The sequence below is a fragment of the Zophobas morio genome, unplaced genomic scaffold, assembly GCF_036711695.1.
Source record: "Zophobas morio isolate AGI-343-1 ecotype UQ-CSIRO unplaced genomic scaffold, CSIRO_AGI_Zmor_V1 ptg000823l, whole genome shotgun sequence".
Lineage (NCBI taxonomy): Eukaryota > Metazoa > Arthropoda > Insecta > Coleoptera > Tenebrionidae > Zophobas > Zophobas morio.
The window spans coordinates 24,597-36,692 of record NW_026972925.1 but is presented as its reverse complement, the minus strand read 5'-3'; the positions used below and the strand labels follow the sequence as shown (position 1 = coordinate 36,692).

Sequence of the window (12,096 nt, the reverse complement as noted above, 5' to 3'; positions counted from 1 at the left end):
ACAGCTCTGGCCTTACCCAAAAAACTTAAACAGTTTAACTAAATAGTGCAAAGCTCTATACCGAATAATCATAACAACTAAAGAAAATAGTGGACTTTCAAGGTTTTTTCACCGGGTTTTTGGTTAAATGTTATTTTTTTTAAATTATGATATAAAAAAAGATCCTCTTTAACACCTTTAAATAATTAATTTACTCTACATTAAGAGTAAGCTCCTTCTCCTAATAAATTGTGGGCAAGCAATCGTTTTGAGTATAAAGGTGAATTTGCATATAACTATTGCCCTAACTTTGCTCGGCCAACTTTTTTCGGTCAGATTTTCGGTGGCTTGTCAGAATAACAAGAACAATTTATTTTATCATAGTATATAAATTATTAAAGCTTAATGATATTATTTATTAATTTAAAATTTAAGTAAATAAAGTAACAAGCATTCTTGGGTGGTTAAAATTAGTTTTTAATTATTTTTATACAAAAAAGTGATAATTTTACTGATCTAGTCAATTACATATAAAATTCTTTTTATTCTCGTTTTTAAATTTTCACTTATGGTAGATTTAATGTCAAGTCATAAATTTTTGTGAGTTTACCATAAATAATTTTTTTGATATAAACAAACTATGAAAATCATAGTTATTACTCTTTACTTATATTTACTTTGCATAAGGTGTAGTCGACATTGTTTTACTCAAATTTCATTTAATTCATGACTATAAATAAACAATTTTCAAGTATTTTTCATACTGTGTTTTACATCCAGTAAAGTTTACAAGTTTACCTAATTTTTTTTATATAAATAAATATAAATCTTTTTTTCTTTTTGTTCTCTTCTATTTTTTAAGTAATATTTACACCATCTTACTTTTAGTTGGAATACTTTAATTCATTTTAGTTAAATGTTAGCTTTAATTTTGATTTTTTTCTGTTTTTTGAGTTTATCTAGTAACTCATGGAACTCTACCGCTTTTGTCCTGCACACTTTTATTTTTTAAGAGTACTGCTATTGATTACTTAAATAGTCTTGTTAAACTAATTGGTTTCCTTAGTTACTCTAAATTTATGGTGTTATGTGTTTTACACCTTTGTAGCAGAAAGACTATTACAAATCATTTTTAACTTATGTCCTATACAGTATCCATTTTTACTATTATTATTATTTGTATAAAAGATACTTCCGCTCGTAAGCTTTACAAAGTAATTTTTAAATTTTTCAGGTCAAATGTAAATTTTTGTTGATACGAAAATTAATTAGACTTGACTTTAATTTTACTTAGTGTCTTTAATCTTACACTCGATTCTGTTTAGTTAAAAAAAATGCAAAATCAAAAGAAGTTATCTGAACTAATAAGTTAAGCAGTAAAATTATAAGGGGGTGTGTGATACTTATAATATAAATATAATTAATTTTTTTTATATATATATCAATTTAATTCAGATTCAGGAAGTATTTTTACCTCTAATACCCCGTGAAACTTATCTTATTATAAAAATAATTAGACTTAGTCAAGAGCTTTTAGTTTTTTTCATTTCTAAGTTATTTTATGCTTTATTTTTTCATATTTAAAGGAATTTTAAAACTAATAAATATTTTGTATTTAAGAGAGTTATTTATAATATTAATTAATTAAATTCCTTTATTTTTTAAAAGATCAACTACTTTCACTGCCAGATCATCTAAAACAAGCTTAAAAATCATGCAGTTAAGATTTAGTTTCTTTTGCAGTTGCTTTAGAGAACATTTATTCTGCTTGTGAAGTTCTATTTTTTGTTGGGAAACAAAATCTATGTTAATTTAAAACTTTTTGGCTTGCGTAGACTGTTATTTAAGTTATTTTTTTAAAAAAAATTCCATTAAAAAATACTATTTAAAGAAGAGAATAGTTGTAAAATTAATTACACAGCGAATAAAGAGGTTATCAAAAAAAAAAAAAAATACAAAAGTCTGCCTTAATGATGAACTTAACGATTAGTTTATTAGCTTTAAGGAAATTAACCAAATTTATATGTAATAAAGTTTTTTATAACTTATTTAAACATTATTCTGTCTTTATTGAGAACTGTAAATAGTTTTTTTTTTATTTAACTTCATTCCGTTTGGCTATGTAAAGTGTGTTTTGTATAAGATGTAAAATGCATATTTCTTCGTAAATTAAATAATTATGGAAGTCAATCTTTATATATGTATATATATATAATTAATATTTATTTTGGATAATATACTTTGTAGCTCAAAATATTTTACTTATTAAGTTATTAATTTTAAATTCCAAACGTTTTGAATTTATATAGGTCTTTAGTAAGTTGTTTTCTTCTGTTTTCTATTTTAATTCTCTTTTTTGGTTGTTATATAAGTTTAACTTTAATGTAAAATAAAATTATAATTGGTTTGATATAATTAAAGTTTTTTTTTTATTTTTAGTTAAATTTATATTTTACTTTGCACCAGCAATAAGTAGGGGACCTCAAAGTTTTATAATTCTTATTTTTTCTTTCATATTTCTTTAATGAATTGATTTTTACTTCTGTAAACATTTTAAAATCGTTTTTATTAAAATAACCATTGTTAAACTAAATTTTCCAAATTACATATAATTGTAGTGTTCATTTTGTGCTTTATGGCGTTGCTGTCTTTGAAATTTTTTTTACTTAAAGCATTATTTAAAACTTTTCTTTATCAAAGTTACTCGAATTTTTTTTAGAGCTCAATTTATTATATTTACACAATCTTATTGTTTTGATGTGTTAAAAAAATTAGAATGATTTTTTTTATTAGAGTTGTTCTTTGTAGTTCAATTATTATTTTTCTATAACTTTAATAAGCTTTCCATGTTTCCCTTCATTAAAATTTTTTTTAATTTTAATGAAAGTTATCGTTATAATAGACAATTTGTTTATTAAAAATCCTTTATTTATTTTCATCTAAGAATCAATGTTAAATTTTTTCTTTTCTTTAACTTCAATTACTTTTTTTCACTTTTTATTAGTAATCATCAATTTTTTTTTATAAATGTGAAATATTAACTTTAATTCTATTTTAATTTTTATAAAAGTGACTCATAATTTCAATTGCTCTTGTATTCAATTTTCTTTGCTTTTAATTTTTTTTTTATTGTCCCAATCTATACTATATATAAACTAATTATTGTGAAACTATTGTAACTAGGAAATTAAAAAAATTCTTTATTAAAAAGTTTTTACATAATTTTTATTTAAATTAATAAGGTTGATTTTTGAATTACACTATTTTTTTATTAATTTATAAATAGAATTTTTTTTTGTTTAATAATATTTGATATTATTAAATATATCTCACTTTTTCAATATATATTTCATAAATTTATAATATTTAAATTCTTTTGTAGTATAAAAATTTATTGTTCCTTTTTAATTCTGTTTTTATTAGTTAATTAACTTTTCAAGAAAACACGTATTTACTAAATTTATCTTTTGTAAGTATGTTAAATATAATTTTAGCTTTAGTATAATTTTAATGTATTAAAAAACTTAAGGAATTTTTTGACTTTTTCTAAAAGTAATTTTAATCCGCTTGCGAATTTCTTTTCTTTATAAAATAGTTGGTTTAAATTTTATTTATAATTTTAAATTATTTTTGTATTTTTTTTCTCTACATAATTGGTCTATTTATTATAATTAGGTTCTCACTATTATTTATTGTTAATAATAACTTCATTTTATAGGAAATATACACTATTGAATTTAATTTTCTATTAATTAATTTATAAAATGTATGTGTTTTTGTACTTTTTGTGTGTTTTATAAAATATTATATTTTTATTATTATAAACTTATTACTTTTTATAAGAAATATGACTTTTTTTATAAATTTATTAACAAAAATTAAAAAATTAAATCTTTTATTACTATTTTATTTTGTACCTAAAGTATGTTTTGTACTTTTTTGTGTTTTTATCTTTTGTTATCCCTTTTTTAATAACTACTTTTTATATTTTTATTCTCAAAATTAATTGAAAAATTAAAACTTTTTCTACTGATTTCTTTTAGAACTTAAGTATAAGGTTTGTGCTTTTGTACTTTTTCTGTTTTTATTTATTTTGATCCCTTTTTTATTTTTTAAGTCATTATTTTTTTTATTATACAAAAACATTGTTTATATTAGTTTATTAACAAAAAATAAAAACTTTGATACTAATTATATTTTATAAAAGTTTTGATAAAATTGTTACTTAGTACTTTTTTTATTGTTTTACTTTTTTTTTACTTTTTTTCATTATAGAAAAGACTTTTATATATATTTACTAACAAAACAATTATTAATTTATAATTTTTTCCACTAAATTTATTCTTTATAAGTGTTAAAGATTGTGTTGTTTTTGTACTTGTATGTTTTTAGTTTTTTATTATTTTTTTAATAATAAATTTTTTATTGCTTTCTGTATACTAGAGTAAACTTTTTACTTATAAATTTACAAATAAAACAATTTTTTAATTAAAACTTTTACCAATTTTATTTTTTATATATATTAAAAATTTTCTTGTTTTGTCTTTTTTCAATTTTTTTTATTTAAATTTTTTTAGATAAAAATTTTTTAATACTTTTTAACTATAAGAAGAAACTATTTATATTAATTTATTAACAAAAAAATTTAAATTTTTAAAAAATTAAACATTTTGAATTAATCTTTTTTTGTATTTTTTGTTCATTTTTTTTTTATATAAAATTTTAATTAATTTTTAATAATAAATCAAAACTTTATAAATTTACTATAAAAACAATTTTGTTAAAAAACTTTTTCTTTTAAATTTATCTTTTAAGTATAAAAAATTTTATTTTTCTTCGTTTTTAATTTTATATTTTTTTTTGATTATAAAGTTATTATTACTTATTATAATAAACTAAAAACATTCATTAAGATTCTTTTAACGAAACATTAAAAAAAAAAATTTGTTTTTTAACTTTTTGTAAGTCTCTAATTTTTAATAAATTTTTATTAAAAGGATTTTATTTTTTTTGTAATAAAAAAACTTTTTTTAAAACTTTATTTACAGAATATTTTTATATAAAAAAAACTTTTGAAATTTTTCTGCTAAAAATATTTGTTGTGTTTGTACTTTTTTTATTCTTTCCATTTACAAAGTTTTTAATACTTTCTAAGGAGAAAACATTTTTTAATAAGAAAAATCTATTTTTAGAAATTAATATAAAGATTTTAAAAAATAAAACGTTTACTAGTAATTTTTATAATTAAAGTCTAAAATATTTTTGTCGTTTGGAACAATTTTTTTATTTCCATAAATTGTTTAATCTTTTTTTGAATAGTAACAAAAATATTATTAATGAATAAAAATTTTACTATCAAATTTAAATGCTATAAATTAATTTGTATTTTGTTAGTTTTTTAATTTTTTTTTAAATTTTTTAAGAAATATTTGTGTATACAAAAAAACTTTTACCACGAAATTAGATTTTCTAAAAAATTTATTTTTAAATTTATTTTGTTTTTTACCAAATTGTTAATTTTTTTTTGTATTAAGTTTTCAATAAGTCCTACTACGATAAAATGTTATTTTTATATGAATTTTTTAGAACTATTGATATTAACTACAACACTTCTTGCTAATTTAAATATTATTTTTAATTTATAATTTTTAGTTATAATTTAAATTTTGATTTTTCCAAATTGTTGTTTTGCTATGATATTAAGTTTTTACTACTTTCTGTTATAAAAAATAAATATTTATTAACTTTTATAATGAATATCATTATTAACTAGAACTTTTACTAATTTGATCATTATAAATTATTTTGTAATTTTTTTTGTTTTCAATTATTTATAGTATTTTGTTTAAATTTTATATTTTCTTTTAATATTAAGTTTTTACTACTTTATAAAATTATTACTAAAATTTATCGTAAATCTTATTACTTATTAAACCTTTTCTGTTATTAATTTCAGTAATTTAAATTATTTACTTTTTTGTACTTTTCCAAATTGTTAGTTTCTTTTATTATTAAATTTTTGACTACTATTTACTAATAAGTAAAATTTATATCAAACTTTATGATAATTATAATCACTAATTACAACTTTTACTAATATTAATTTCTTTTAATATTTTAAGTTTATTACTATTTTTTTATATTAAAAATAAATTTTCTACTGAAATTTATTATAAAAAATATTAATACTAAAAAAAAATTTACTATTAATTTTTTTTATTATATAATTTAAAATTTTTATTTATCAATTTTTGTATTTTTCTAAATTGTTAATCTTAAAAGTTTTCACAACTTTTAATTATAAAAAATTTATAGTTACTAAAGAAAATTGTTATAAATTTTATTACTAACTTATACTTTTACTGATTTTAAATTTTATAAGTTAATTTTAAAATTATTATTTTTTATTATTTTTATTTTTTTAAATTCTTATTTTCTTTCAAAAATAAGTTTTACTTCTTCTTATAATAAAAAGTAATTTTTTTACTTAACTATATAATAAATATTGATTTCCCACTAAAACTTTTTCTACTAATTTCAGATTTTATAATTTAATTTTTACTTCTGTAATTTTCTAATTTGTCACTTTCTTAAGTCTTTACTACTTTTTTTTTAATAATAAATAAATTTTATTAAAATTTTAGGATTTATTTTTATCATCCAAAACTTTTTCTGCCATTTTTTTCTATAAATCTTCTACTACAAAATTTATTTTTATAAAAAGTAATTCAATTATTTTTATTTTTAATTTATTAATTCTTTTGATTTTATAAAAAATCTTAAACTTAATTACTAGATTTAAAAAAATTTTACATTTAATGAAATTTTTTACTACAAAATTTATTTTTTTTATTAATAAATATAATTTATTTATTACTTCATTTTATTATAATTGATAAATTCTTTTTATAATGTAATAAAATCTCTATTACTTATTTACGAAAAATTACTTTACTAAAATTTTAGTTAAAATTCTACAAATATATAAATTTCTTCCCACAATTTTATATTTTTAAAAAAATTTAAATTGTATTTTTTATTTTTTTAATGATTAATTCTTCTGATTTTATAATAAAATCTTTATTACTTTTTATACCGAAATTACTTTCTTACTAGAATTTATGTTAATTTTGTACACTTAAAATAAATCTTGTACTACAAAATTTAATTTTCTTAAGATAAATACAATTTATTTTTTATTTCTGGATTTTTTTAATTTAATCGATTGATTCTTTTCTTTAATATTTAAGTTTTAACTACCTTTTCTACAAATTATTAATAACTTTTTTACTTTCTATAATAAATTGTACTACAAAAATTAAGTTTTTGTATCTTTTTAATCATAAAATTTAAATTTTGTGTTTTTTCCTTGTTTTCTAATTTATTACTTCTTTTTTTTGTTATTATAAACTCATTTCTTTCTATTCGTAATAAAAAAATATTTTTTAAATAACTTTCAACAAATTGAATTTTTTATTTAAAGACTTTTTCTATTAAATAAAACTTTTTCTAAATGATTAAATCCGGTTTTTGAAATTATATATTGTCTTCTAAATTATTACTTTTTTTTTGAATACTATAAAATCTTTACTACTTTTTAATTATAAAAAATAAATTTTTTTAATAATTTAAAATTTTCCTTTAAGTGATTTAATAAATTTTATGTTTTTGTTTTTTTTTAAATGGTTCTTGTTTAGTAATAAAAATTTTTTGCTACTTTATAATAAATAAAATTTTTAAATATTTTTTAAAGATTATTTTTTAATTTTAAAATTTTCCTATGAAATAAAATTTTCTTTAAATGGTTTAAGAAAGTTTTGGTGTTTTTGTATTGTTAACTTTTTTGTTACTATATTATCTTTTTATATATATGTATTTACTTACTTTTATTTAATCTTTTTTAATTTTTAAATAATTATACAAAATTAATTTAAATTTATAATTAATTTTTTTAATTAGTTTCTTTTAAGTGAATGGTAAATTTTAAAAAATTATATAAATTTTAATTTTTTTGTTATTTTTTACCTTTTAATCAATTAATTTTTTCTTTTAAAAAGATTTATAATTTTTAAGTTTTTTAGTTTTCTATTTTGCCTTTTTTAGGTAATTTTCTGAAAATTGTTATAGCATCTGCAAATCTCAGCTTTTAATATATAAAATTTTACTTTTTCAACTGGGTGCTTTACTATTATAGTAGATTATCACAGTTCTCATAAGTTATAGAATTTGCATTTTACAGAAATTTTTTTCATACTATAAATTAACTTGAATTATCTGACCTCTGATGGAAATTACAATATTTATTATTACTTCTCTATAATAAAGATTTGCCATAGCCGTCCGTTACTATAGATTGTGAAATCTTTTTCGCTATAAATATATATGAATTTTAAGGTTATAATTAATTAACTTGTTATCGTCTCCTTTATAAACGGTTGCCACCAGCTTTACACAAAGCATTGTCTAATTTTTAGAAGGTAAAAAAGATTTTTAAGATAGTCTAAATCTTGTAGAATTTGGATAATTTTTACTATTGTTATCTTTTTGTAAAAATGGTCTTCTGCTTTAAACCAAAAGTTCATATTCGCTTTAATTATTTCCGTAATCCCCGCAAAAAGGTAAACTTGGTATCTGATTTAGTGACGAAGAAAAAAAGATTTTCAAGAAGGTCGAAATTTCAGGAAATTGTAGAAAATTTTAATTGTTATTGTCTCCTGCAAATTGCCTTTTCCTTAACAATAAAAGTTCTGTTACTTGCATCTTCGCTTTATTTATTTCTGTAAAGCCTGCAAAAAAGTTAACTTAGTGTCTAAATTTGCGTGGAAGAAAACAATTATTAGGAAAGTCGCAATTCCTATTGTATACAGTAAATTTTTGTTATTGTCTCTTTCATGTTAATTCTAATTTTTTAAATTTTCGGTTATTTACATAGTCGTCTTAACTTATTTCCATAATGCTTACAAAAAACAGTTAGCTATGTGTCTAATTTTTCAGATAAAGAAAGATTCATAAGTCGATATTTTAATTAATTTAATTTTTTTAATAAATAATTGTCTTCAAAATTTATTAAGTTTTCTTATTTTTATATTTGACTCAATTTTTTCCTTTACTTCCTAAAAAAAGTTTTTTTGTCTATTTTGATATCCGAGAAGCACGTAAAATAGTATATATTTATATATATAGCGATGATTTTGGTTAAACAGTTTTGATTTGCATTATTCTATTAACGCAAGGAAAAGATTTTTCCAATGTCGAAATTTTTTGTAAAATTTTGTTAGTCTACTTTGTCTATTTTATAACAGTTACTATCTAAAATTCCTTAAGTTTGCTTATTTGCATTATTAAATTTATTTTTTAATGCCTGCAAAAAAGTTTATTTGAAGTTTAATTTTTTTACGTTGAGCCTTTACTAGTTATGAGTAGTTTTTTTTTTTAAGCAAAATAAAAATTCTTTAGGAAGTTCTGATTTTTTTAAATTTAAATTATAATAAAAATTTTTAACTTACACACGAACTTTTTTATGTCAAATTATATAGCTAGATGCTCTAAATAATTATTAAGTTTTGCTGAGGATCTCTTAAAAGTAATTAGAGCAGTTTCATGGTGGAGTCATAGCTAAGAAACTTTAAAGCAGAAGTTTTCTTGAAGTGACTGTATAAACAGATATAGGATCTACATATTGAGTCAATAAACTTTATCCAATTTTTTTCCTCAATCTTTTAAACTTCTAAGGTAGTCAAATTTTTTTTAATTTTTCATAAATTTTTAACTGCTTCGCCAACTTATTGAAAATTAGTGTAAAGATTTAAGGTAGTCAAGTTATTTGTCTTGGGAAAAAATTTCTTTATACTCTGACAATTCACTTTCTTTTAAACGTTGAAGTAGTCAAGTTTTTTACGTTTATAAATAATTTTATCAACCAGCTTCTCGATATATTTCATTTACTACTTTTGTGGCTAAATTAAATTATCGTTTAAGGTTTTAGAAGAGTTAAGTTTTTTTATTTTTAAAAAGTTATTAAATTTAGTTTCTGAAACAAAAATAGAGAGGTTAAATATACTTATCTGTTAAGCTAATTAAAGGGAACTTGAGAATCCCAAGTAAAACTTGAAAATTATATGTCTAATAGCTGATAATATTTAAATTAGTGCAAACTAAAAACTTTACCTCTATTAACCTTGTAACCTACAAAACACTGGGAAAAATGCCAATATAGGGTATAAATAAAAAGTTTGGTTTTACTCGCCTTATCAAACACAGTACAATCAAGAAAATTTAAACTATCAACAAAACAAAGTTATATAAGTTTAATAAGTTTTGACTAAATTAAAAATAAACTTAACTGCCAGGTAAATACTTTATATAAAAGTTATAAAGTTGTAAAGTATATCGTAAAATAATTTAAAAAACGTAAGTGCTAATGAAGCCATTGTTGTTAATATTATACGATCAAAAAATTAAAATGCTATAAAATTAAAATTAAGGTGTAAAAATAGCCTCAAATATGTATCAGTCTCCTCAAATGTAGAATACGAATGAATTTAAAATTTAAGCGATAGATATACTTTCTTTATAGCACGCAAATAATCTGTTCTAAAATTTTATTATAAGTAAAAATAAAGTGATTTCTTAAATTGGCAAACTTAGAGAATAGTAAAGTTTAAACAATAAATTTATATTTATTAACGTTTTTGTAGGCACAAGCAGGAAGAGGAAAAAAACGAAAAAGATAGAGCCCTCGACGGGACTCGAACCCGCAACCTCTAGATTCGAAGTCTAACTCCATAGCCATTAGGACACGAGGGCAGCCACTGACCGGAATCTCTTAAAAAATTTATTTAGTTAATTAAATTATGTAATGTTTAAAATAATAGTTCCGAATCCATCAAATTCTTTACTAATATTGCATAGTGCATCTTATTTTAAACAATTAATATAATGAAGTATTTTTAAGAAATTTACCACTACTAATTAGTCTTTTTTTTTTAAGTTTACTATATGTTTAAAGTATCTTTAAGCGGACATCTTTTCATATCCGGGTTATCAATAATTTTAAAAAACTGAGATTTCCTTAAGTTTTAAAGTTTTCTTACTTTTGCAGGATGTCTAAATATATTTGTTATAAGAGGCATTGTCCAGTGTAGATTTAAAAGTTTGGTCTTCTCCATTAATTTTAAGGCGGAAAAAGGATAAACAAATATAAGCGCTATGTTAAAAAAATTTACGAAAATTAATCCTATTTAAAAGATCTATATAATCGAGTTTAAAAAATTGGAAAAGTGCATTCAAAATAGACGAAAGTGGTCGTTACTCAAAAAGTGCTAAAAAATAGTGCAGCCTTGTTAAAAGTTTTAGATTTCATATCACTTAAAAAAAGGGATGCTTATTTTTATGGGGCAGCCTACTTTCTCATTAGGTTTGTCTTTTGCTATTTTTTTATAGTTTTAAAGGGCTACTGTTGTATGCTAACTTAAATTGTATTCATAGTTAAAAGCACGATGTTTCTTGTGTATATATTACGCTTTTATCTCTACTGCTGCGCTTGCATAGAAGTACGCTTAACACTGCTCAAGAAAGGCGACCAGCGAAAGATTACTCTGCAGAGGTTTGCTGTTGAGAGTAACAACTCTTCACAGTGCGCAGACTGTTAGTGGTAAAAGACCTTGCAACGATTTGCATTTATAGAATTGAATAGGATCTATTTTATAGAAATAATCTATAGTGCTTCCCCATAACTAATCTACAGATTTTTTTGAACTTTCTTAATTTTTTTAATTTGATAATTTTTTTTTTATTCTAAGTATGACCTATAATTAGGTTTTATGGTAGGCAATCCACATATCTAAAAACCATACTAAATTTTAAATTTGGTAATTAGTAATAATACCCCTTACTATAAATCTTAAAAATAATTTTTCTTATTAAGGCTAGCTCTTTAAGCTAATTATCGGATTAATGACAAATAAAAACTATTAATTCGTAATATATTAACAATAAAATCTTTATGAAAAGACTGTAACTTAAAGCCCATAACAATGGCTAAGTGGGAAAGATAAAAGGACCAATCCAAAACAAATTTATTATTGACATCAAATTGAGTTTCATTAAACTTGTTTG

The 12,096-nt window shown here is 19.8% G+C and overlaps 1 non-coding gene across 1 annotated transcript; it reads right to left on the bottom strand.

Moving 5' to 3' along the window:
• Positions 1–10,712: 10,712 nt before the first annotated feature.
• On the bottom strand, positions 10,713–10,785 carry Trnar-ucg (transfer RNA arginine (anticodon UCG)). The gene has a single exon. It is a non-coding gene; the product is annotated as a tRNA-Arg (tRNA).
• Positions 10,786–12,096: the final 1,311 nt, after the last annotated feature.